Genomic DNA, 24,567 nt, shown 5'->3' with positions numbered 1-24,567 from the left:
GTCACATGGCCACTCATGCGGAGCCAGAAGGTCTGGAGTGGGCAGGAGCGGATTCTGGAGGGAAATGAGGGTCCCAGAACCAGAGGCCCTGTGGGGATCCCGCAGCCAAACCCCACAAGTGCCCACCACAGACATCTCTTAGTGCTGTTTTCACAGTGTACCATGATTTATGTCTCTCCTCCAGGTAGGTAGGGTACCAGCATTCTAATTTATAACTCCAGAACATCATTCCAGCCCAGGGGAAGAGGAGTTTACCAAAGGATCATTAAATTGTACTTTTAGGCATTTAGTTGCTATGTGACCTACATAGCAAGTAAATCAGAACAGAGTCTGACAAGGATTTTGTGACATGTATATTAAGGTAATACTTCTTGACATCTTTAAAACCATAAATTGAGGTTTTCTCAGTGTCCATATTTGGACACAGGGTGAGTCCATGTGTCTCTCCTTGAATCCTCACGACAGAGGGGAGGAGGACTTCCTCCTTGACAAGTGACAAAACTAAGCCCAGAGTCCTTAAGTAGCTTATCTGAGGTGACACTGCTGGTGAGCGGAATTGCTAGAGGTTCATCCCAGGCTGCTGCCTCAGAACCTGTGCACTCTCCACTGCCCCTGTGCAGAGAGGGTGGCATACCTGGACTTTCTGGTGGTTTGCTGAATGAGTTCTCAATTCAGTGGGGCAGGGAGGGGAGGATCTCAAAAGCACTTCTATGGTTTGTTGAAAATACTCCTCTGTCTTGGTTCAGGCTCCCTCAGAGGCAGATCCTGAGGCAGGGATGCAAGTGCAGGCATTTTCCTTGGGAGGGGAGGCAGGGTGCACTGCTAAGAGAGGGCCTAATGAGACAGGGAGGGGAAGACAGCTCACCAAGAGAGTTCAGGCGCCAGCCACCTCCATGGGCAACTGGAGCGGAATGCCATGGAGATGTGCTGAGAGCCAGGGAGGACCAGAGCTCACAGTGTTGTATCTGAGGGGAAAGGAAGCGGGCATGTTTATTCCCCACTATCTTCAGCCATTGGTCAGGGCTGCTCCCAGGGGCAGGAAGTTGCTGACCCATCCAGCTGCAAGAAGAAGGCCTCCGGCACTGCCAGATGGATAGGGCAGTGTGGCCTGAAGAGGCTGGGGCCTCCCGCAGAGCACAGAGGCTGCCAGAAGCCTTTTCCTCCCAAGCTAAGAATCACTCTTCATAGAAAACAGGCCCAAATACTGGAAATCAGGGCATCACAGACCCTTACTGCTAGAGCGTCTCAGGCACCTGATCTGCAAAGCCTGGGGTGGCCCCTGGCAGATGTGGCTGGTTGGCCCCGTTCTTGCAGGATTGTTTCTTCTCTTTGCTTTTCCCTTCGCCCTTCTTGCTGTTTTCCTCAATTTTATGAGTATTGCACAAAGATGCTCATAAAGAATATACTGGGGCTCAAAATGCAGCATCTGTGGTTCGGTAAACAACACAAGGTAATTACTTTCCATTTCTTCTAAGAAAATTATAAAATATCTCAGACACACAAAGAGGAGAAACAGTAATGCAATGAATGAATACCCATGCACCTACCCCAAGCCGAAGAACTAGGCCATTGAAAGCTGATTCCATCACTTCAGGAACCCCAGCCCCAAGAGAGCATGAGACACAGAGGCTGGAGCCTAAGGACTCTGCTCTGCCCCTCGCAGCTATGGGCCTTGCAGAGTTCACTGCTTTGAGCCTCAGTGTCCTTATCTATGAAATGGTAATGCTAGTACCTACCTCCAGGAGGAAAGTGAAGAAATCTGTGAACTGATAAAAAAGTTTAAGTAGCTGGTGCCTTTTCTTTGGGTCTCCCTGTGTCAGAGTCCCTCTGCAATGTGGCCTGGAAGCTATTCCCATTAAAGAGTCTGTTTCCCATCACTTGAATGCAAGCGGACTTCCTGACTTGACTCGGCCAGGGGAATGTGGCAGGGGCGACTGTGTGCCAGTTCTGAGCCCAGGCCTGACAGGAGCTTGTGTGCTTCCTCTTGCTCTCATGCCGTGAGAACAAACCTGATCTAGGCTGGCTGTGGTGGCTCACACCTGTAATCCCAGCACTTTGGGAGTCCGAGACAGGCAGATCACTTGAGGCTAGGAGTTCAAGACCAGCCTGGCCAACATAGCAAAACTCCATCTCAACTAAAAAATACAAAATTCAGCTGGGTGCAGTGGCTCACACCTGTAATCCCAGCACTTTCGGAGGCCGAGGCGGGTGGATCACGAGGTCAGAAGATCGAGACCATCCTGGCTAACATGGTGAAACCCCGTCTCTACTAAAAACACAAAAAATTAGCTGGGCGTGGTGGTGGGTGCCTGTAATCCCAGCTACTCAGGAGGCTGAGACAGGAGAATGGCGTGAACCCAGGAGGCAGAACTTGCAGTGAGCCGAGATCACGCTGCTGCACACTAGCCTGGAGGACAGAGTGAGACTCTGTCACAAAAAANGGGTCACGTGCTGGTTCTTGAACCAATCACTCTGGCCAAGGGATCAACAGCTCTGATTGGCCCAGCCTGAGTCACATGGCCACTCATGCGGAGCCAGAAGGTCTGGAGTGGGCAGGAGCGGATTCTGGAGGGAAATGAGGGTCCCAGAACCAGAGGCCCTGTGGGGATCCCGCAGCCAAACCCCACAAGTGCCCACCACAGACATCTCTTAGTGCTGTTTTCACAGTGTACCATGATTTATGTCTCTCCTCCAGGTAGGTAGGGTACCAGCATTCTAATTTATAACTCCAGAACATCATTCCAGCCCAGGGGAAGAGGAGTTTACCAAAGGATCATTAAATTGTACTTTTTAGGCATTTAGTTGCTATGTGACCTACATAGCAAGTAAATCAGAACAGAGTCTGACAAGGATTTTTGTGACATGTATATTAAGGTAATACTTCTTGACATCTTTAAAACCATAAATTGAGGTTTTTCTCAGTGTCCATATTTGGACACAGGGTGAGTCCATGTGTCTCTCCTTGAATCCTCACGACAGAGGGGGAGGAGGACTTCCTCCTTGACAAGTGACAAAACTAAGCCCAGAGTCCTTAAGTAGCTTATCTGAGGTGACACTGCTGGTGAGCGGAATTGCTAGAGGTTCATCCCAGGCTGCTGCCTCAGAACCTGTGCACTCTCCACTGCCCCTGTGCAGAGAGGGTGGCATACCTGGACTTTCTGGTGGTTTGCTGAATGAGTTCTCAATTCAGTGGGGCAGGGAGGGGAGGATCTCAAAAGCACTTCTATGGTTTGTTGAAAATACTCCTCTGTCTTGGTTCAGGCTCCCTCAGAGGCAGATCCTGAGGCAGGGATGCAAGTGCAGGCATTTTCCTTGGGAGGGGAGGCAGGGTGCACTGCTAAGAGAGGGCCTAATGAGACAGGGAGGGGAAGACAGCTCACCAAGAGAGTTCAGGCGCCAGCCACCTCCATGGGCAACTGGAGCGGAATGCCATGGAGATGTGCTGAGAGCCAGGGAGGACCAGAGCTCACAGTGTTGTATCTGAGGGGAAAGGAAGCGGGCATGTTTATTCCCCACTATCTTCAGCCATTGGTCAGGGCTGCTCCCAGGGGCAGGAAGTTGCTGACCCATCCAGCTGCAAGAAGAAGGCCTCCGGCACTGCCAGATGGATAGGGCAGTGTGGCCTGAAGAGGCTGGGGCCTCCCGCAGAGCACAGAGGCTGCCAGAAGCCTTTTCCTCCCAAGCTAAGAATCACTCTTCATAGAAAACAGGCCCAAATACTGGAAATCAGGGCATCACAGACCCTTACTGCTAGAGCGTCTCAGGCACCTGATCTGCAAAGCCTGGGGTGGCCCCTGGCAGATGTGGCTGGTTGGCCCCGTTCTTGCAGGATTGTTTCTTCTCTTTGCTTTTCCCTTCGCCCTTCTTGCTGTTTTCCTCAATTTTTATGAGTATTGCACAAAGATGCTCATAAAGAATATACTGGGGGCTCAAAATGCAGCATCTGTGGTTCGGTAAACAACACAAGGTAATTACTTTCCATTTCTTCTAAGAAAATTATAAAATATCTCAGACACACAAAGAGGAGAAACAGTAATGCAATGAATGAATACCCATGCACCTACCCCCAAGCCGAAGAACTAGGCCATTGAAAGCTGATTCCATCACTTCAGGAACCCCCAGCCCCCAAGAGAGCATGAGACACAGAGGCTGGAGCCTAAGGACTCTGCTCTGCCCCTCGCAGCTATGGGCCTTGCAGAGTTCACTGCTTTGAGCCTCAGTGTCCTTATCTATGAAATGGTAATGCTAGTACCTACCTCCAGGAGGAAAGTGAAGAAATCTGTGAACTGATAAAAAAGTTTAAGTAGCTGGTGCCTTTTCTTTGGGTCTCCCTGTGTCAGAGTCCCTCTGCAATGTGGCCTGGAAGCTATTCCCATTAAAGAGTCTGTTTCCCATCACTTGAATGCAAGCGGACTTCCTGACTTGACTCGGCCAGGGGAATGTGGCAGGGGCGACTGTGTGCCAGTTCTGAGCCCAGGCCTGACAGGAGCTTGTGTGCTTCCTCTTGCTCTCATGCCGTGAGAACAAACCTGATCTAGGCTGGCTGTGGTGGCTCACACCTGTAATCCCAGCACTTTGGGAGTCCGAGACAGGCAGATCACTTGAGGCTAGGAGTTCAAGACCAGCCTGGCCAACATAGCAAAACTCCATCTCAACTAAAAAATACAAAAATTCAGCTGGGTGCAGTGGCTCACACCTGTAATCCCAGCACTTTCGGAGGCCGAGGCGGGTGGATCACGAGGTCAGAAGATCGAGACCATCCTGGCTAACATGGTGAAACCCCGTCTCTACTAAAACACAAAAAATTAGCTGGGCGTGGTGGTGGGTGCCTGTAATCCCAGCTACTCAGGAGGCTGAGACAGGAGAATGGCGTGAACCCAGGAGGCAGAACTTGCAGTGAGCCGAGATCACGCTGCTGCACACTAGCCTGGAGGACAGAGTGAGACTCTGTCACAAAAAAAAAAAAAAAAAAAAAAAAAAAAAAAAAAAAAAAAAAAAATTCACTGGGCCTGGTGGCATATGCTTGTAATCCCAGCTAGTCGGGAGGCTGAGACAGAGAATTGCTTAAACCCAGGAGGCAGAGGTGGCAGTGAGCTGGTATCACGTCACTGCACTCCAGCCTGGGTGACAGAGGGAGACTATCTCAAAAACAAACAAACACCTGATCTAGCCTGCTGCAGGGCCAACATTTTCACTGAGTTTCCTGATAAACTCAAAAGGACCTCTCCATCTCTTTTCCTTTTTACATGACTGCAATCTTTGCTGAGGAAGTTTCCACGACAATAGAGGTCTCAGCAAAAACGGGCAACAGTAAGGCTGGCCACTTCTCAGTGACTGTCAGCAAACACAGATACAAGGATACTCACGTCCTTCCACCCCAGCAGGGATCCTGTGGGTGAGCTCGTCAGCGCCAGGGAGCGTGTCTGTTACAGCAGCAGTATTAATGTATTTGCTTACACAGGTATCCCCATTGCTTGCGGGGAAAAAAAGATGTGCATGAACTTCGTGTCAGTGAATGCTGCCTCCTGACACATTTTTCTTGTTACATCTCTTTTCCCTGTCACAGTCATTTTGGTCACATTTTATCCTGTTACAGTAACATACAAATATCCTGACATTTCTTCAGAGATCTTTGGAAGTCCTATTTCCTCCTGACTGCCAAGAAAAAAAGGACAATGAGACCTTATATCGTAAGTCATCCTAAGTCACACCACCCCCGCCCATCAAGAACTACTTCAGAACAGAAACTTGTCAGTTAGCTACTGCTGTGTAACAAACACTACAAACTCAATGCCTAAAACAGTAAATGTTGCTTATAAGACTACAGATCTACAGATCAGCCGGGTGATTCCCCTGGTCTCAGGTAGGATCGCTCACATGTCTGAGGTGAGCTGAGAGTCAGGTAGGCAGCCCTGCCGATCTGTCCTGGGCTCTCTCCCTTGTTTGGGGGTCAGATGGCTGCTTCAGGCTGGTGCAGGTTGTATGCCGGGACTCCTGGGCTCTCCTTCATGTGGTTCAGCACCCTCCAGTAGGCTACAGAGAGGATTTGTTCTCATGGCATGAGAGCGAGAGGAAGCACGTGAGCACTTTCAGGCCTGGGTTAGAACTGGTGTACAGTCACCCCTGCCACATTCTCCTGGCAAGTCAAGTCAGGAAGTCAGCTCGCATTCAAGTGACAGGGAAATAGACTCCCCTTTATATGGGAGGAGCTGCAAGGTCATATTGCAGAGAGATGCAGACACAGAGAGGCCATTAATACAATCAATCTTTTACAAAAGGGAAACATTCTGGAATGGTTGGCCTGTCTCATCTGCTACTACCCACAGCTAAGGCCTGTGGTCTTCAAACTGGCAAGGTTCAGTCTTGCTCTAGAGTGGAAGGGAGGAAGAAAAGAGGAAGGGAGGATTGGGATGTGGGCAACCCTCTGTTCCCTCCCTGTCTACTTACACCTGAGGGGCTGGGGAGGATTTTCTGGAATACTGTGTGCTCCATGCATCCAACTTGGAGCTCCTAATACTTAATAAGTCCCCAAGATAGTCCTGTGAGTTGGCTTATTAGGGCATTACTATTACATAAACTAGCCACTAATTGTTAAATGTATTTACCCAAGTCTCTGAGCCACAAGATAAACACTCATGTTCTGGTGGCATCACTGCCTTGACAATCAGGCTCATTTAATCCAGAGCTCCTTGCAATAACTGCATGTTGAAGGGGTGCTCCTTGTGTGAATTTGGGGGACTCTATGAGAGAGATTCCAAGGAGGCTGTCCCCCAGTCACACCACCCACCAGCCTGAACTTCAGAGCCTCCTCTATGCTCGCTGAGGCCTTGTTGCCTGGCTGGCCCCTCGACCACCCTCACTTGTCTCCCCTGTACTGGTCACTCATCTGCCTGCTCGAGAGAGACCACAGCCTTAAGAGTTAGATTTGGCTAAGGATCTGAGCTCCACCACTCTGCTGAGTTGGTCTGGGACATTTAAAAAATCTTCTCTGGAACTGCATTTCCTCATCCACAAAGTGGATGTAGAAGATCAACATTGCTGTGGAAGTTTACTCAGAGTAAAAACCAAAGTCCTTACAAAGCTCTTAAAGGCAAAATAACCTGGCCTCTGTTCCCCCTCTGAACTCATCCTCTATTCACCTCCCCTCACTCATTTCCCTCCAGCAACATGGGCCTCCCCACTCTTCCAGGCACTCTGCTGCCTCGAGGCATTCACATATGCTGTTCCTTCTGCTGCAACGCTCTTCCCTCAGACATCATGCGGCTCCCTCCCTCATCTCCTGCAGGTCTTTGCTGAAATTCACCTTCTGCCTATCTGCCAGGACTGTCTAAATGCAGCCGCCCTCCACAACACCCCCACCTTCCTTCCCTGCTTGGCTTTCTCCTTATTTCTCAACACGGTCTAACTTACTGTGCAGTTCATCAAATTCAGATGTCACCAGTAGCAAGATGAGCTATTAGTTTATGCACCATGAAGAAAGAAAAACATGCCAATTAAACGGCAGAACAAGACTAAGATACCATTGATGTAGGACACACTCTGATTTCAGAAATGTTAAATGTCAGGGGGAAATCAGCATCATAGAATCGCTGAAGTCTAGTGTATTTTACTTATTTATGTTGTTTATTTTCTGTTTCCCCACTAGAATGGCAGCTCCATGAGGGCAGGGTCTTTACCTGGTTTGCTCACTGCTCAGTGCCTAGGACAGTTCCTTGCATATAGGACGTACTTTTTAAACACGGTTGAGCATTGAAAGATTTATCTCTGCCCCTAAAAGAAAGTCCAAGACCTGGGACTTCCTTAATACTGTCCAAGTGGGCTATGTGAATATTCGACCCAAGATGGGGCAAGAACTTTCCTGGCACCAGAGCAGTAGCCAGCACACAGTAAATGCTCAATAAATATTCATTCATAATAGTCTGAGATGCTGTCTTGGATCCAAAACTCAAGACTGACGTAGGGCTGCTAGAACACCTGAGAGCAAAGGGTTTGCCTCTGACGGGGCTGTGCTAGGGTCACTGCTACACATGGATGGCACCCCCAGGCCTGTGGGGCACACTGCTTGTGTGGTGGAACCTGGCCACCCTTGCTTCATGCTTCCATGCCTTGGTGGCTGGACCCAGTGGGAAAGAGGATGTGGACGATGTGTCACCATGGGACAATGTGAGCATGGCAGTTCCCAGGAGCTGTCAGGGGCTGGAGAGTGGTAACTTGTCCCATCTTCACATTCACAGGGGTCCTCACACATTCACAGGTGATGTTCCTGAGATGGGGGTTACATTTTATGTGAATTTGAGGCAGTGTTGTGTTAAAATATTAATGAAGTCTCATTCTAAATACAAAACTGGAAATAATATAAATCTTCCTACCCACTATCTCCCGCCCCGCACACACACACTAAGCAGTGGCAGGAAATTCAGTTGTCTGATAGCACTTTCATAGTGGGCAGGTTGGGTCTGTGAGTCCCATTGCACTGTTGCCACACGGTGGCGCCACACTGGCAGTAAGCAGAAGTGTCCATGTTGGTCTTGAATTATGAGTTTTGAGTTATGCAAGGTCTTCAGGAACACATCCCTCACATACACCTTCTTGTGCCTTGGGGTTATGTTGTTAAAAGTCTTCATTAATTCACTTGAACTGTTTAAAAATATGCCACTTTGTGACATTATTTCTCCATGATTTATGATATCAGGAGCCCTCCCAATATGAAAGTGGCCTGGTGTCTCTCGCCTCTGAGTTGACCCAGCACCCCTTCTTGATGGAGCCTTCTCTGTGAACCCCCTCTCTACGAGACAGTCACCATCTCCTGCCTCCACCCATCCCCATGGACTTCCCCACATACGGTCATGAATCAAATACTCCCAGCACCCAGCGTAGCAAGGTCTTATGCTGGGAACTGGACGTTGGAGATGAACCAGACAGGGCTTCCCAGCACCTAGGAGCCATGGGTCCCCAGGGGAAGCATCAAACAGGAGTCAGGGGAGGTCTCCTGCAGGACATGATGCCTGAACTGAGTCTTGACATTCTTTGGGTTGAGAGTGTGGATGTGAACACAAAATTATCAATTACCCACTTAGGTGCTTGTCTCGTTTGCTAGACCACGATCTCCTTGAAGTAGGTAAACACATGGAATTTATCTGTTTCCTGCCTTTCTGCTTAACATTGGAAATGGCCAAGTAAGTTAAGTATGGTAAAGGGCTTAGAACCATGCCTCATGTGTAGTAAAGATTATGTAAGTGCCAGCTGTTATTCTTGTTGTCACTGCTGCTATTGCTTTTATAATTAGCCAGAATCAATGTATATGGAATAACTCAGGAAATGAAAGAGTGAGGGATGTGGTGGAAAGAGCCTCAGACCAGAGATCAAAAGCTTCGACTTGAGTCCAGGCTTTGCCCCTAGTTAGCTGAGATCCTCAGTTCAACTTTTATAAAGTGGGGATAATTAAACCACTCAGGCCCAGGTGTTATAATGGTTAGAGGAAATTACAAAGCACATGTATGAAGCAACAAGCATATGGTAGATGCTCGGTGTGAATTCTGTTTACCTTTCTTGTCTTATGGTGCTGAGACACTTAGCACAGGACTGTGTGCATGTATGTACTCAATAAATATTTGTTAATGAATTGATAAGTAATATTCTCATTGTTTAAAGAATATTAGTCATGGGATATGTTCACTGTCTCAGACAAACTCTTAGCCAGGAATGGGAAATATATGCTGTATGAACCTCTGCTCCCCACTCACTCACCCAAGGCAGACATTACTAATCAATGATGGCACTCTATGTTAGTCAGGACTCTTTTTGTTGGAAATGACCAACCAGCTTGAGCAAAAAGGGGTTTGTTATATAGATAATGGAGTAACTCAAAAAACCAAAGAAGAAGCTGCAGGCAGCAGCGCAGCCCCTGGGCCCTCCTGGGAACCTCACTGGACCCCTCTCTCCCCTCTTCGTTTCTCCTCTAGGTATCTGTATGTTTGCAAGCATTCTTTCAGGCAGGGCTCCTGGGGACGGCAGCTGGTAGCTCTGAAGTTACCTCCTTCCCAGTTCATGATTCAGAGGTAAGATGGACAGTATGCTTCCCTTCCCCATCCTGAAAACTTCAGGGGAGGCTTCTGATTGGCCTGCTGGGGTCATATATTCAGTGGAAGGGGGGCTCTTTGTTACCAGGACTGGCAGCCCAGAGAACCACATGAAGTCAGAGAGGAGCCATTTTCCAGAATAAAGGAGAAAGAGAAGCTGGAAAGACACCAGTGATGAAGGTTCACTCCTGACCACAGAGCTGGGATAGCGCCTCAGAATCCTTCTCAACACAGTGCCCAATCAGAATCAGCACTCAAGACAAAATCTACTTGAGATTTAGACCAAGCCTACATACAGGGAGGTTCATGGCATTGTATGAACCTGCAGAGGATTCTATTGGAAACTAGCTGAGCCTGGGTTTGAATCTGAGCTGTCAGGCCAGCGGGCAAGTTGCTGCACCTCTCCAAGCCTCAGTTTCCTCATCTGGTACAATGGGCTGAATGCTTGTGTTCCCCCACAAATTCATATGCTGAAATCCTAATCCCCAATGTGATGGCATTAGGAGGTGGGGCCCTTGGGAGGTGATTAGGTCACCTAATTAGGATAGAATCCTCACGGATGGGATTAGTGCCTTATAAAAAGATACAACAGAGCTTACCTTTTTTCTTTGTTCTATGCCATGTGAGGACACAATAATAAGATGCCCATCTGCAAATCAGGAAGGAGGACCTCTCCAGACACTGAATCTGCTGCTGCCTTGATCTTGGACTTCCCAGCCTCCAGAACTGCAAAACATAAATGTGTGTTATTTAAGCCAGCCAGTCTATGATAGTTGGTTACATCAGCTTGAGCGGGCTAAGACCTCTGGTAAGTGAGTATAATAATGCCAAACTCAGAGGTTCTGTAAGGGTAGATGAGACACTCTGTGTAAACTTCAGCACAATCCCTGGAAGATAGTCAACATTCAATAAATGTTACCTCTTTTCTGAGTGTGGGTTCCCTGAGAGGCAGATTCTGAGACTAAGATTTCCATGCAAGTGGTTTAGTCGGTAGGTAATCCAGAAGCCAAGAAAAACACACAGGGAAGTGAGAGAGAGCAATGATGGTACTAATGAGCAAGTTACCACTGTGGGCAACTGAGGTTCAATCCTGCTGGAGACCTTTGAGTGGTTGTTGTTCCCCAACCCCCATCCCACGAGGGGTGAGGGAGCTGGGGTATTTATGCACCAGCTGCCATTGATTACTAGTTGAGGGCTGCTCCTGGGCATTCACTCCCAGGCATTTCCAGCTTGCCCTTTGCCTGGGCTGAGCTTACTCCTGCAGCCAGAGAACCGCTGCAGGCAGAGTCACAGACTTCTTATTGTTTGTAATAAGAAGTCACCAGCAGGAGGGCACTGACAGTGGCAGCATCACTTCAGATATTATCAAGGGAATCCATAAGCCTTACAGCACAGCACACACAGAGGGATGATCTTACCAAAGTGTTTCTTCTAGGGGAGCTGGAGTTAAATGGCATGGTCCTTCTTCAGTCCACAGATCCTGGTACCCCGTTTGTCCTCTGAGTTCCTGACCTCAGTTTTTATCTGCCACATGCAAGTTTTTTTCCTGGCACTAGAGTATGCCATTCTTCACCTCTGATCTAGGCAGAGCTCTAGCTCCCTGGAGAGCAGGAGCTTTCTTCACTGGGCAAGCTGGAGGCTGACTACTTCCCCAATACTGAGGCAAACCCAGAAGAGTGCTGACTTCTGGAGCGTCCATGCTGAGCTCTTGGAGGCCAAGTGCTGGGCATTCAACCAATGCATAAACAGGGCATTTGTACAACAAATAAGGTCAGTCATAGATCCCACACACCCCTTATATTCTTACCCAGCCATTCATTTCTGGGCTGCCTTCTTCTAACCAACCTTCATCCACATGAACTAGGTGCTGCCTGGCTTCTTCCAGATCCTCCCAGGACATCTAGTTTTTTTCTTTAATATAGTATGTATTTAGAGACATTTCATATAAAATAAAAGTCATGATTTTAAAGTGTAAACTTCAGTGGTTTTTCGTGCATTCACTATGTTGTGCAGCCATTACCACTATCTAATTCTAGAACATTTCCATCTTCCCCAAAGAAATCCCATACCCTTTAGCAGTTAGTCCCAAATTCTCCTCTCCCATTCCCTGCAAATCACTAATCTACTTTGTGTCTCTATGAATTTGTCTGTTCTGGATATTTTATATATGGAATCATATAACAAGTGGCCTTTTGTAACTGGCTTCTGTCACTTAGTGCAGTGTTTTCAAGGTTTATCCATTTTGTAGCATGACTGGTAAGGACTTCATTCATTTTTGACAATGAACAATATTGCATTGTATGAATACACCACACTTTCTTCATCCATTCATTCATCGATGGACACTTGGGTTGTTTCCACCCTTTGGCTATTATCCATAATGCTCTATGAATATTCATCCACTGTACAAGATTTTGTGCAAATATGTTTTCAGTTTGCTGTGGTTTAAATGTGTCCCCAAAGGGTCATGTCTTGGAAACTTAATTTCCAATGCAACAGTGTTGGGAGATGGAACCTAATGGGAGGTGTTTAGGTTCTGAGGGCCCTGCCCTCATGAATGGATTAATATTGTTACTGTGGGAGTGGGTTAGTTTTTGCAGGAGTAGATTTGTTATAAAAGCGAGTTCAGCCCACTCTTGCCCTGTCTTACTTTCTCTTGCCCATGTGTTGCCTTCCACTATGTTATGATGCAACAAGAAGGCCCTCACCAGATACAGGTGCTCAGTCTTGGACTTTCCAGCCTTCAGAACTGTGGGCCAAGTAAGTTTCTGTTCCTTATAAATTACCCAGTCTGTGCTATTGTTGTAGCAGCACAAAATGGACTAAGACACAGATCTCTAGACTATCTAGGTTGGAGTGGAATTGCTGGCTCATATAGTTATTCTATGTTTAACTGTTTGAAGAACTGCCACACTGTTTTCCAAAGTAACTCCACCATTTTACATTCCCACCAGCAATGTATGAGAGTTTCAATTTCTTCACATTATTGCCAATATTTATTCTCTGTTTTTGAGGTTTTTTCCATTCTAGCCATCCTAGTGGGTGTGAAGTGATATCTCATTGTGGTTTTGATTTGCATTTCCCTGATGGTTAATGATGTTGAGCATCTTTTCACAGAGCATCTAGTTTTGATCACCACCCAATATGAAGGGAAACTCTTAGTCTTGGGCTTCAGTTTTTAGCATCTGTCAGACTCAAGCTTTGCCACTCCTTGGCCATAAGCAGTTCCCTTAATCTGCTCTCAAACCGAGCCCAACCCTCAACTTCCTGGGAGCTTTGACCTTCTGGTCAAATCAATGCCTTCTCTTAGTCAGGATTCTTTTGGTTGAAAGTGTTAGAAACCCAACTCACACTGGTTTGAACACAAAAGGGGATTTATTGCCTCGAGCACCTAATAAATCCCAGGGTAATAATAGCTTCAGGCATGCCTGGATGTAGGTACCCAATGGATGTCATCAGAAGCTTTCTCTTGCTCCCAGTCTGAGCTCTACTTTCTTTTAGGTCAGCTTTATTCTGTGATGGGCTCTTTCCTCTTATGGTAAGAAGACTTTTGGAAGCCCCAGTCTCACCTCTTTGCAGTTAGCAACATCAGTGGAAAGAAGCCTTCTCTTGCTCAAAAGCTCCAGCTAAGTTCCCAGGATTGTCCCTAACTGGACTAACTTGAGTCATGTGCCCATCTTAAACTAATGACAGTGGTTATGGCAATGGAATTTGCTGAGTGGCTAGGCCTGGGTCAAATCTGCAACCTTAGAGCTAAATGTGGGGTCAATTCCTTCTAAACCATGTAATCTGAGAGTGAGAAAGTTACGGTTTCCCATAATAAATTGGGGTGCTACTGCCAGAAGGGAGAATGGATACTGGACAGATAGAAACTTCAGGTCTCCACTGGCCCTTTAGACCTGGCATCAAGGGCCTTGTTCCTATTTCTGTGTCCCAGCAAGATACTCACTGTCTTGTCTCATTCCATGACAATGCAATAGATTAATGTCTGGGAACCTGTCCCAGATGAAGACAGTCAGAGAGAGTGAAAAGTTGGTCCTTCCAAGAGACCAGGGGAAGAATAAGCAGAAGCCATTACAAAACTCACACTTTTGCTTCTTGGTTTAGTTCATTTGGGCTGTGATAACAGAATACCTTAGATTGGATGGCTTATAAGCAACAGAAATGTATTTCTCACAGTTCTGAAGGTTGGGAAGTCCAAGTTCAAGATGCCAGCAGAATTGGTGTTTGGTGAGGGCCCACTTTCTTGTTGATAGATGGCACCTTCTAGCAATTGTCACATGGTAGAAGAGGTGAGGGAGTTCTCTGGGGCCTCTTTCATAAGGAACCCACCTTCTGACACCATCATGTTGGAATTTAGGATTTCAACATGTGAATTTCAGGGGGACACAAATTTTCCATCTATAACATTTGTCCAGAATTGATTGTGAGAAATAAACAGACTTCTTTGTTGATTTGTTTACACAAAGAGAAACCCATTTTTTTTAATGATAAAATATTTCTCACACTAATGATCCTCCCTAGAGCTTACAAGAGTTGGAGTTTGATTTGAGGTGTTTTTGTTTGTTTCCTCTAAATTACCAGGAGGACTTGTTTTTTCTTCCAGCGGCAGGAAGCAGCATTCCACCTGAAGAAAAATTGTCATCATCATGCCTCTCTGTTCCTCAGCAGCCAATGGCTGACTCACTCCCTTGGCCCTGGGAGGCTTGGTCACTCGGCTCTGATTGTGAAGTGTGTGCAGATAGTGTGTTCACATCCAAAATCATGCATGCACACACAACTCCGAAACACAACCTCACGTGTTCTCTGTGCCAACCACACAAATGCACCATGCCTGAAGGGGGTGTGTCCTCCCCACACAGTGGGGTGCCGACAGAAGCCATTCTGCAAAGGCTTGTTAATTCTTAGACAGTCTGGTGTGAATATCGTGCTGACATTTATAGCGTGTCTTCGCCACACTCTGTCTCGCCCACGCTGAACCACGCACCTGCAGGAGGGAATGCTGGTATCAACGCAGCAGATGTTGTGTGCCCTGGGAATGCTTAAATATGTACTCTCTACAGAAGGCGTGTGTTACCCAAACACAGACCTGAGAGAGGGGGACCAGGAGGGAAGAGAAAAGGGGAGATGTGGTCTGGCTTCCCCGAGCCTATCTCTGGGTGCCCTGGATGCCTGATAAATTCCAGCCTTGGATGAAAACAAAAGGCTTTATCTTTTAAAACAAGTTTAGGAAGATGTTAGACTTTATTATATAGAAAAATATAACAAAACAAAACATGGGCTGTGGAGTCAGAGAAACGTGGTTTTAAGTCCCAGTTCTACAATTTAACAAACTACATGACCTTGGGTCAATCACTTAGCCTCTCTGAGCCTTCTCACCAGTAAAATGGAGCTCACAGAGGCATCTATTTCTCAGGGTTGTGGTCAAGGAAAGTTAGGTTAGTGATTCATATGCTGGAACATAAAGAAATACTCCTTTATTTGAACTTCTAAGTCATGGGTGGCATGCCAGGGTGACTTTGCCCTGATATTAGGGTTACTAGGGTCCTTTTCTAGTTGTCCTGGATCTCAGCATCCTGCCTCCAACCCTGGTATTCTCACTCATACCAAGGGTGGATCCACAGGTCATCTCCCCTGCAGATTCAGCCCCTTCCCAGTTCCCAAGTATCTCTGGGCTTGAGGGGAACACATATTATGTTGCTCAATACTGTCCTGGTTGCAAGTGACAGAAAATGGAAATTTATTGGTTTGTGTGATTAGAAAGTTTGAGGGTGAGTGGGTGCAGTGGCTCACACCTGTAATCCCAGCAGTTTGGGAGGCTGAGGCAGGAGGATCACTTGATGTCAAGAGTTCAACACCAGCCTGGGCAAGAGAGGGAGACATGTTTCTCAAAAAAAAAAAAAAAAATTAAATTAAATATCCAGGCAGGCCACTAGCAGCATCGGGCTCATGCCCAGCTGAGAAAAGGTAAGCCTCTATCCCCTCATCCCCAGCAGCAACCCTGAGATGTGCTCTGGCAGAGCAGGCACAGTGCCTGGAGAATGCACCACACCTATTGGCTCAGACTTGGGTCATGTGCTAAACCTGAGTGGGGAGCCTCAGCTGGACAAATGGTGGGAGGCTAGCTCCCCATGACAAAAATTGGCATTCTTGCTGGTAAAGCAGGGCGGGATGCTGTCAAGACAAACCGCAGCCATCTACCGTATGTGTCAGCCTCATGTCATGGCTCAGGGAGCTTTGCATGGAGCCTGGTCCTGCCTGCTTTCACCTGGGACCCCATGTCCCTGCCCTGACCACTGACTTCTTCTCCAGATCAGTCTTGGAAGAATGGGTTTAATACCACCTGCTTGTGTGTTGTGAGCATTCAATGGAGCATGTCAGGAAATGCTTAGCTCATTGTGCAGAGGTAAGTCTTTATGCCACCCAAACCATCTGCTCCTCCTGGATCCAGGAGCCTTGCAGACAGGCTGGGGCCATGACACTGAGTTCTGGCCAGTGGAATGTGGATGGGAATAGTTTACACACTTGCTTCCAGACCTGGCTATCAAACAGCCCAGGCCATCTTCCGTGGTATATCCCTGGTTTATGATATGGAAGCAAAGGGATCTAAGATGGTGGAGCCACCTGATGCAGTAAGTCCCAATACCTGGGTGCTGTGGTTTGAATAAGGTGACCTCCAAAACACATGTTGAAGTATAATTGCCATTGTAACAGTATTAAGAGGTGGGACCTTTAAGAGGGGATTAAGCCACGAGAGTGGGATTAACGCTGTCATAAAAAGGCAAATTCAGCCCCTTCTTGCTCTCTTTTGTTCTTCTACCTTTGACCCTGTGCTGATAAGATGTTCTTCCATCATACGATAATGCAGCAAAAAGGCCCTCACAAGACACCAGCACCTTGATCTTGGACTTCCCAGCCTCCAGTACTGTGCTAAAATACATTTCTGTTCATTATAAATTATCCAGACTGTGGTATTTTGTTACGGCAGCACAAAAAGACTAAGAAATGTAGTCACCGTGTGTAGGAGAGCAACAAATAAACCTCTGATATGTTAAGTCAGTGGTTCTCCAAGAGGCAATGTCTGGAAATATTTTTGGTTGTCACTACTGGGACTAGGGTGGGGAGCTAGTACTGGCATCTAGTGGGGAGAGATCAAGGATGTGGCTAAATATCCTACAATGCACAGGACAGCCCCCGCAACTAAGAATTATTCAGCCCCAAATGTCAGTAGTGCTGAAGTTCAGAATCCCTGCTCTAAAATGTGGGCACCTTGAGAGAAGGAATGTTGTCATTGTCCTGCTGAAAACCCTCCAATGGCCTCTATCACACTCAGGATAAATTTCCAGTCCCTTACTTTGGTCTACAAAGCCCCACAGGACCTGGATCCTGCCCACCACCCCTTCGACCTCACATCCTACTTCTTTCTGTCACCCACTTCTGGACCTCTTTCCAACCTAAGGACTTCACACTTGCTGTTAAATCCTTAAATACATTTCTCCCTGTTCTTCCAGGTATTCAGTTATGGCTTAAATATCATCTCCTCTGAGATACCTTCACTTGTCGCAGTCTCTATTAGATTCATTCTCACCTCTTGATTCTCTAATCGCACCACATTGCCATGATCCTTTCACAGCAATGACCATGATGTAATGTGCCCTGCCTCCTTGTAGGGGTGTGGTAGGGGTGGTGTCTGCCTTCCCTCTGGAGTGTGAGGAACATGAAGACCAGATAAATAATGGATAGAAAGGGTCATCTTTGCAGTCAGACAGCCCCAGGTTTTACTTCCGGTTCCAGCACCAACTGTGAGTCCCTTCACTCTCCCGGCCTCCATCTCCTCATCTGCAGAATGGGAATACGAATACTCACAGGTTGCTATGAGGATTAAATGGGATAGTGTACAGAGAGCACTTGGCCCAATTTGCAGTAGAGAACAGTCACTTATAAGGTGTCTTGACTATCAAATGCACGAATAAAAGTGTAAAGACAGTCAAGTCCTTGCATGCTGTTGTTTTTAGGGATGAACTCTTGGGAGGAAGGTGGAATTGGGGTGCCTGGGTGGAGGCTCCTTGGAATGGTAGGATGAAGAAGGTGTGTGCTCAAGAACAAAGCTCGGTTACCCCAGGCAGCTTCTGCATCTCCCTCTCTTGACACAGCACCACAGCGGCTGGCAAGACCTCGTTCCTCCTTTAAAACTGCGACCCTAGCTCCCTTCCTTCAAGTCACTGTCCCCAGGACTGTTCTTCCTGATGCCTCTCTCTTGCAAGACCCAGGAGGGAGGCAGCCACCACTGTTATGGTCCTTCTTTCAAGAAGCACACCCCTCCCCCAAGAGCACCTCCTAGCACTGTCTCTATCTGTGTCTGTCTAGACCAGGCAGGAAATTAAAGTGGGTATCAGGGCATTTGCAATAAATAGCTCAGGCCCCAGGCTGAGACCCGTGTGTCTACAAAACGGAATGTGATTGAGGGACCTCTTTCTTTCAAGTACAGTCTCATATCAGACTGTTGGGGCCACAGAGAAACTTGGATTGTTTCCATCTCTGCATGTATGAAGGGTAAGGACAGCAGGGAGGATGCAGAGAAGGTGGCGAACCAGGGGAGAGACGGGACCGTGAGCTTAGGCGCTCCTGCATCCCTGCGGGTGGGCCAGTGGACCTCCCTGAACCTCCATTCCCTCATCTGTGTGGTGGACATGTTAACATACCTGCAGCTTAGGCTGCAGTGAAACTTAAACGAGTTCAAATACGTAAAGCACTCTGATCTTTATGCTTTCCTTCCTTCTCCTGATTGTGGGCTTAGTTTGTTCTTTTCCTAATTCCTTGAGTTGTAACGTTAAGTTACTTATTTGAGATCCTTCTTCTTTTTTGATGTAGGCACTTGTTATAAATCTTTCTTCTTTTTTGATGTAGGCACTTGTTCATTGCAGCATTATTCACAATAGCTAAGATATGAAACCAGCCTAAATGTCTATCAATAGATAAGTGGATAAAGAAAATGTGATGCATATATGTATGCAATGGAAAATATTCAGCCTTAAAAAGGAGGGGGGAATCTGTCATTTTTGACACTGTGGATGAACCTGGAGGACATTATGCTGAGTTAAGTAAGCCAAGCACAGAAAGACAAATACTGCATGATCTTACTTACATGTGGAATCGAACAAAGCTGAACTCACAGAAGTGGAGGGTAGGATGGTGGTTAGCAGAAGCTGTGGGAGAGGGGTGGATGGGGAAAGGAGATGTTGATCAAAGGGCACAAAGTCTCAGTTGGACAGGAGGAATAAGCATTACCGATCTACTGCACAGTATGGTGACTATAATAAATAGTAATGCATTATACATTACAAAATTGCTAAAAGAGTAAATTTTAAACGATTTAACCACAAAAAGAGGTATGTGAGGTGATGGATTTGTTAATTAACCTGGTTTAATCATTCCACATTGTCAACATCTATCAGAACATCACTTGTACCCCATACATATGTACAGCTATTATTTGTCAATTAAAAATAAAATTTTAAAACTATTTACAGTGCCTCTTGAGAGTGGGCTGATCTAGGCAACTTGCTTCCAAAGAGTAGATAAGGAAAGTGGGGAAAAATGACTTTACAGTGGAGAAACCTGGCAGACACTACCTTGAGCCAGGTGACCAAGGTTACTATCCGTGAAGTCATTTCAGCAGCACATACCCCTGATACGATGCGATGAAGATGCCACTTCACCTCTGCGGTATGCCTCCCCAAAACTCATGATCCCATGCAAACTCTGAGAAAAATATCACACACATCCACATTGAGCCATATTCTGTAAGACACCTGATCTATATTGTTTAAAACAATCGAGGTCATCAGAAACAAGGAAAGTCTGAGAATTTGTTACCGACCGGAGGAGACTAAGGAGATGTGACAGTTAAATTCAATGTGGTGTCCTGCGTGGGACCCTGGGAGAACGACATTGGGAAAAACTGGTGACATTCAGTAAAGGGTGGAGTTTAATTAACAGCATGAACCAAGATTGGTTTCTTAGTTGTGATGAATGGACAATGAAGTAAAGTGTTAGCAACATAGGAAATGGTGTGGGGTGTGTGGGAATTCTGCACTATCTTTGCAAATTTTCTGTATATATAAAGGTGTTTGAAAAATTTTTAAAGTGTATTCAAAGAAAAAAAACATAACATACTTACCAGAGTCCTTGGCACACAGTGGCTGATATATGAAGGCTCACAGCTAGTGGACATAAAGCAAGTTCTGTTTGGTCTCTTAGGCATACACCTGTCCTTAAAACAGAGGTATATTGTCGCCTCCCTTGCTGTGTGTCCATGGGAAGCATGCAGATAGGGAACTGTTCTGGCTAAAATAGTCTCTTCTGAATCTGGCAGCCACACGGATCCCATGAAGCCCTAAGTTGGGCCACAGACCCCTTCTGCCCAGTTCTCCCCATGGTTCCCATTTCACACAGAGTAAATGCCAAGTCCCTATAAGTGGCCTGAGAAGCACCAAGAGATGTGGGGACCCCACTTCCATGCTCTCTGGCCTCCATCCTATCCTGACTCCTTTAGCCACGTGAGCCTGCCGGCCTGGGTGCTGCTGACATCTGGCCATACTCCACCCAGAGAGCTCTGCTCCCCAGAGCCCCTACAAGGCAAGAAGGTCTCCTTCTCTGTGTGCCTCCCCAAATGTGAGTGCTCTCCTTTTCACCCTTTAGTTCCTGCCTGTGCCCCACCGTGGTTCCAACCAAAGTTTGTTTCCGTCTTCCTGCTGTGGGGGGTGAGGGTTGCTGCACCCCACTGACTGGCCTCCCTGGCAGGAAAGGGCAGCCAGCTCCCCAGCAGCTGGGCCTGGAGAGGGCATGCACACAGAGCAGTTCTGTTCTGTCCTATCTCCGCTTCAGGCAGCCCCTCTGGCCCCCCACCGCTGTCATTCCTTCATGACCCATCCAGCAGTCCCCTTCTCAGCCAGTTTATAAACCCCGGCTCTCTGGGATGGGTCTTAGGTCCCCTCTCCCATTGGTACTGAGGGTCTCCGCTGGTCCTTTTCAAGACTGACACAGGGGGCCTGTTCTGGGTTGAATTGCACCCCCGCCCTAAAAGAAGATCTACTGAAGTCCTATCCCCCAGTATCTCAGAATGTGGCCTTATTTCAAAACAGGGTCGTTACAGATGCAATCAGTTAAGATGAGGTCATACTGGAGCACAGTGGGCCCCCAACCTCATATAACCGGTGTCCTTGTAAGAAGACGGCCATGTGAAGACAGGCACAAGGAGACGGCCATGTGAAGACAGGCACAAGGAGACGGCCATGTGAAGACAGGCACAAGGAGAAGGCCATGTGAAGACAGGCACAAGGAGACGGCCATGTGAAGGCAGGGCTAGAGGGACGCATCTAGAAGCCAAGGAAAGCCAAGGACTGCCACCCACCATCAGGAGCTGGGAGGAGGAAAGGAAGGATTCCCCCTACAGGTTTCAGAGGGAACCCAGCCTTGTGATGCCTTGATTTAGGGCTTCCAGCCTCTGGAACTGTGAGACAATAAACTCCTGTTGTTTCAAGCCATCTGGTCTGTGATATTTTGTTATGGTGGCCCTAGGAAACTAATGCAGGGCCGAAAAGAAGGGTTGGGGACCAGGGCTGCTTCTAGTTGTGATGTTTCTCTGCTTTCTCTACTTCTCGCTGTGACGTTTCTCTGCTTTTCCCTACTTCTCGCTGTGGCGTTTCTCTGCTTTTCCCTACTTCTCGCTGTGACGTTTCTCTGCTTTTCCCTACTTCTCGCTGTGACGTTTCTCTGCTTTTCCCTACTTCTCGCTGTGACGTTTCTCTGCTTTTCCCTACTTCTCGCTGTGACGTTTCTCTGCTTTTCCCTACTTCTCGCTGTGACGTTTCTCTGCTTTTCCCTACTTCTCGCTGTGACGTTTCTCTGCTTTTCCCTACTTCTCGCTGTGACGTTTCTCTGCTTTTCCCTACTTCTCGCTGTGACGTTTCTCTGCTTTTCCCTACTTCTCGCTGTGACGTTTCTCTGCTTTTCCCTACTTCTCGCTGTGACGTTTCTCTGCTTTTCCCTACTTCTCGCTGTGACGTTTCTCTGCTTTTCCCTACTTCTCGCTGTGACGTTTCTCTGCTTTTCCCTACTTCTCGCTGTGACGTTTCTCTGCTTTTCCCTACTTCTCGCTGTGACGTTTCTCTGCTTTTCCCTACTTCTCGCTGTGACGTTTCTCTGCTTTTCCCTACTTCTCGCTGTGACGTTTCTCTGCTTTTCCCTACTTCTCGCTGTGACGTTTCTCTGCTTTTCCCTACTTCTCGCTGTGACGTTTCTCTGCTTTTCCCTACTTCTCGCTGTGACGTTTCTCTGCTTTTCCCTACTTCTCGCTGTGACGTTTCTCTGCTTTTCCCTACTTCTCGCTGTGACGTTTCTCTGCTTTTCCCTACTTCTCGCTGTGACGTTTCTCTGCTTTTCCCTACTTCTCGCTGTGACGTTTCTCTGCTTTTCCCTACTTCTCGCTGTGACGTTTCTCTGCTTTTCCCTACTTCTCGCTGTGACGTTTCTCTGCTTTTCCCTACTTCTCGCTGTGACGTTTCTCTGCTTTTCCCTACTTCTCGCTGTGACGTTTCTCTGCTTTTCCCTACTTCTCGCTGTGACGTTTCTCTGCTTTTCCCTACTTCTCGCTGTGACGTTTCTCTGCTTTTCCCTACTTCTCGCTGTGACGTTTCTCTGCTTTTCCCTACTTCTCGCTGTGACGTTTCTCTGCTTTTCCCTACTTCTCGCTGTGACGTTTCTCTGCTTTTCCCTACTTCTCGCTGTGACGTTTCTCTGCTTTTCCCTACTTCTCGCTGTGACGTTTCTCTGCTTTTCCCTACTTCTCGCTGTGACGTTTCTCTGCTTTTCCCTACTTCTCGCTGTGACGTTTCTCTGCTTTTCCCTACTTCTCGCTGTGACGTTTCTCTGCTTTTCCCTACTTCTCGCTGTGACGTTTCTCTGCTTTTCCCTACTTCTCGCTGTGACGTTTCTCTGCTTTTCCCTACTTCTCGCTGTGACGTTTCTCTGCTTTTCCCTACTTCTCGCTGTGACGTTTCTCTGCTTTTCCCTACTTCTCGCTGTGACGTTTCTCTGCTTTTCCCTACTTCTCGCTGTGACGTTTCTCTGCTTTTCCCTACTTCTCGCTGTGACGTTTCTCTGCTTTTCCCTACTTCTCGCTGTGACGTTTCTCTGCTTTTCCCTACTTCTCGCTGTGACGTTTCTCTGCTTTTCCCTACTTCTCGCTGTGACGTTTCTCTGCTTTTCCCTACTTCTCGCTGTGACGTTTCTCTGCTTTTCCCTACTTCTCGCTGTGACGTTTCTCTGCTTTTCCCTACTTCTCGCTGTGACGTTTCTCTGCTTTTCCCTACTTCTCGCTGTGACGTTTCTCTGCTTTTCCCTACTTCTCGCTGTGACGTTTCTCTGCTTTTCCCTACTTCTCGCTGTGACGTTTCTCTGCTTTTCCCTACTTCTCGCTGTGACGTTTCTCTGCTTTTCCCTACTTCTCGCTGTGACGTTTCTCTGCTTTTCCCTACTTCTCGCTGTGACGTTTCTCTGCTTTTCCCTACTTCTCGCTGTGACGTTTCTCTGCTTTTCCCTACTTCTCGCTGTGACGTTTCTCTGCTTTTCCCTACTTCTCGCTGTGACGTTTCTCTGCTTTTCCCTACTTCTCGCTGTGACGTTTCTCTGCTTTTCCCTACTTCTCGCTGTGACGTTTCTCTGCTTTTCCCTACTTCTCGCTGTGACGTTTCTCTGCTTTTCCCTACTTCTCGCTGTGACGTTTCTCTGTTTCCCTACTTCTCGCTGTGGCGTTTCTCTGCTTTTCCCTACTTCTCGCTGTGACGTTTCTCTGCTTTTCCCTACTTCTCGCTGTGACGTTTCTCTGTTTTTCCCTACTTCTCGCTGTGACGTTTCTCTGTTTTTCCCTACTTCTCGCTGTGACGTTTCTCTGCTTTTCCCTACTTCTCGCTGTGGCGTTTCTCTGTTTCCCTACTTCTCGCTGTGGCGTTTCTCTGCTTTTCCCTACTTCTCGCTGTGGCGTTTCTCTGCTTTTCCCTACTTCTCGCTGTGGCGTTTCTCTGTTTCCCTACTTCTCGCTGTGACGTTTCTCTGTTTCCCTACTTCTCGCTGTGGCGTTTCTCTGTTTCCCTACTTCTCGCTGTGGCGTTTCTCTGCTTTTCCCTACTTCTCGCTGTGACGTTTCTCTGCTTTTCCCTACTTCTTGCTGTGGCGTTTCTCTGTTTCCCTACTTCTTGGGTTCAGCTGGGTCACCTTCAAGACTCCCCACCATGACATTGCCAGGTCTCTGATTTGACCTCTGTTCCTCATCTTTGGAGCCCCTCACTTGGCTTTAGGAGTTTAAAGAAATGTCCCTCCCCTCCCTCTCTATGAGGCTAACATCTCGTAACGTGGACAGCTCCCTCTCCCACTTTCCTGCTGCCTCCCTAAATCCAGTGGTGCTGGGTGAATTTGAGCACTGTAAAGC

The sequence above is a fragment of the Rhinopithecus bieti genome, unplaced genomic scaffold (assembly GCF_001698545.2).
Source record: "Rhinopithecus bieti isolate Rb0 unplaced genomic scaffold, ASM169854v2 scaffold_26131, whole genome shotgun sequence".
Lineage (NCBI taxonomy): Eukaryota > Metazoa > Chordata > Mammalia > Primates > Cercopithecidae > Rhinopithecus > Rhinopithecus bieti.
The sequence above is the reverse complement of the archived record's forward strand: the minus strand, read 5'-3'. Positions refer to the sequence as shown.